Raw genomic sequence first — 3,569 nt, 5'->3', positions numbered from 1 at the left:
AAATAAAGAAGTTCCAACAGTGGGATGTGTTGTATCAGCTCTAGTTTCCATCCATTATTTCTTGTTTGGTTTCTGTTTAATGTAAATAGGTTGCTGTTATTCCTTTCAGTATTTTGAATGTTTCTATTAGTTGTCCTCACAATAGTCATATTTCTAAGCCATTCATGTTCAGGCTACTCCCTCTCCATCAGACAAATAGGTTACTTATGTGACTTAAAGATTTATTCATATTTACATTCAGTTTCCATGTTCTTTTAGGTGGTTTATTCATATTTAACCTTCAGTTTTCATGTTTATTTTAGGTGATTTATTTATGTTTATATTTAGTTTTTTATGTTTTCCTAAAGTGATTTATTTATGTTGACATTCACTTTTCATGTTTCCTTAATGTGATTTACTCATATTTAAATTCAGTTTTGATGTTTCTTTTAATATTACTTAATCAAGGATTTATTCAAGTTTATATTCAGTTTTAATGTGTCTCTTAATGTTAATTAAGGATTTATTCATGTTATATTAGTTATGATGTTTCTTTTAATATTACTTAATCAAGAATTTATTCATGTTTACATTCAGTTTTGAGGTTTTAACTTAAAGTTTCAGTGTGATTTCCGAGAAGCATAAGTTAGGAGTCCTCTTGTAGGAATAATATTTGCTTCAGCTTAGTTAGAGCTGTCGGAGACAGCTGGGTAGCGGGCCGAGACGCATTTAAACTGTGATCGTACAGCTCTATGGTAGCGATTGCCCTGAGGGGGCAACTGGAATTGCAATCTTGCTTACCTTAAAGTTATATTTTTGGGAAAAATTAAATTGATGTGTCCTTATATGTATTTATATCTGGATAGGGAATCTTATAATACTTAACCCTCTTACGCCGAAGCCCTAAAAATCAAAACCTCTCCTGTATGCCGGCGCTGGTTTGGAGTGAGCATTTTTTTGTCATTGCCTGAAGTTTAGTATGCAGTCATCAGAAATGAAAAATAATATCATTATCATATGTAAATAATGCGAGATATGGTAGCAAAAAAAAAAATTCATAGATAATTGTATTCAAATCACGCTGTGCAAAAAACGGTCAAAGCTAACGAGTTACTTTTTTTTTCGTTGTATTTTACACTAAATTGCAATCATTTTTATATATAATACATAGTAAAACAATAAAAGTAACACCGGAAAAATATTATCACAAAAATGATGTACAAATTCGTAATGCGCGGACGTAAAAAAATTTTATTTTCAAAAATTCACCCGTAATTCTAAATATTTGTAGAGACTTCCAATTTGTTTAAAATTTCAAATAACGACAAATGATTTATATTACGATACTGTAAGAGTTTTAGATTAGAATTGAAGATTTCGACCATTTCGGACGAGTTATATTTGACCGAATGTCGAAATTTTTATATATATATTTTTTTATATGCACATATTTCGGAGATGGAAAAAGCTACAACCTTCACTTATTTTTTATTGTATCTTTCATAAATTTGCACACAGTTTGATATATGAAACTCTATAAAACAGCTAATATGAAAAGGAGCAAATATTAGGATAATGCGATGTATGTATTTCGGAGACTTGCGGCCGCAAATCGGCGCACGGAGTGCAGGTAAATATATTTTTCAAAAATTCACCATAAATCACAATATTGTTCTAGAGACTTAAAGTTTGTTCCAAAATTAAGAAAAATGACGGAATATTACTAGGCCGTAGAAGTGTTTTAGCTTACAATTGCGTTTTTCAACTATTTCGGTAGAGTCAAATTTGCACCGAACGTGATTTTTTTTCTTTTTTTTTTCTATTTATCGTGATTTATATGCAAATATTTCGAAAAAAGAGAAAAGCTACAACTTCAATAATTTTAGTTGTATTCTACATGAAATTGCGCACATTTTCATATATAAAACTTTATGTAACAGCTAATTTTAAATGGTGTAAACATTTCGACAATCGCACAAAAAAAATTCTGATTTTTTCATAAGAGTTACCGCGCGGACGTAAGGAAAATGTTTTTTTTTTTTTATAAATTCACCATAAATCGAAATATTGTGCTAGAGACTTCCAAGTCGTTGCATAATGAAGGTAAATGATTGAATATTACTAGAATATAAGAGTTTTAGCTTACAATTGCGTTTTTCGACCATTTCGGTAGAGTCAATGTTGACCGAAAGTTGAAATTTTTGCACTTAACGTTATATATATGAAAATATTTCAAAACTGATAAAAGCTACAACCATGGGTTGTTTTTAGTTGTATTGTGCATGAAATTGCGCACATTTCCATATATAAAACTTTATGTAACGGCAAATTTAAAAGAGTGCAAACATTAGGACAATCGCACGAAAAAATTTATCGGAAGAGTTATCGCACGAACGTAAGGAAAAAGTTTTTTCATAAATTCACCATAAATCGAAATATTGTGCTAGAGACGTCCAATTTGTTGCAAAATGAAGGCAAATGATTGAATATTACTATAATATAAGAATTTTAGCTTACAATTGCGTTTCTCGACCATTTCGCTAGAGCCAAAGTTGACCGAAGGTTGAAATTTTTGCACTTATCATTATTTATATGAAAATATTTCAAAACTGATAAAAGCTACAATCATGAGTATTTTTTTGTTGTATTTTACATGACATTGCGCACATTTTCATATATAATACTTCATGTAAAGGATAATTTAAAATGGTGCAAAAATTATATCAAAGTGACAAAATGATTTTTGAGATGTGTCACTGATACTTTTTAGTGCGATAAGAAAGAAATTCGCGCTTGCGCGCCTGCGTAGCGATTGTAAACAAAACAACACCTTGATCCGTGAACTCCCAGCATCCCCCAAGGCGCGTGATTCAAAAGTTTTTGGCTAGTAGGCCTATAAGTATTTTTCCGCGAATTTTTAAAAAAACTTTTTTGAGCCGACGTATGATACGTCCAATCGGCATATGGGAGACATTTTGACTCGATGTTTAATACGTCCAATCGGCGTAAGAGGGTTAATAAGTCTATTTTTTATTTTAATTTCCTTTTTGTATTTTAAGGATTCAGAACATAATTCGTTCTCATGTTGGTGTGTTAAAGGGCACCTCCTTAATTTGGTAAAATTGTCTATACAATTTCGTACTGTGTCCTCTGTCTTGGTAGTTAGTTGGTTATATGTAATTACAAAGCATTCATTACAACCACAAGATGAAGCATGTTTGGTAATGTTAATTATTGGTTCAGAAGTTTTTGGTCTAGCTTTAGAAATTTCTGGTTTTGTAATTCTATTGTTCCTTTTCTATAGTGATAAGGACTGTTGGTTTGAGGGGTTATTTGTTTTGTTGTTGTTAATGGGATATTTGGGTCTTGTGGATGGTTGGGGGGTGATAGTTATATTTTGGTTTGGTTTAATGGTATGATTTTCATTAGTATTATTTGATGGAAATTGTAAAGAGGTGATATTATACTGTCCAGATGTTGGCTGTTTGATTGAGATTGAGGGTAATTGTGTATTTCCACTTGTGATGAGGTTAGTTTAATATCTTTTTTAAAATGTTCTCCTGGTGTAGTTGGAGTCTCTCTGGATTGAT

Source organism: Macrobrachium nipponense, chromosome 33 (assembly GCF_015104395.2).
Source record: "Macrobrachium nipponense isolate FS-2020 chromosome 33, ASM1510439v2, whole genome shotgun sequence".
NCBI classification, from domain to species: domain Eukaryota; kingdom Metazoa; phylum Arthropoda; class Malacostraca; order Decapoda; family Palaemonidae; genus Macrobrachium; species Macrobrachium nipponense.
Note: the sequence above shows the minus strand (reverse complement) of the source record.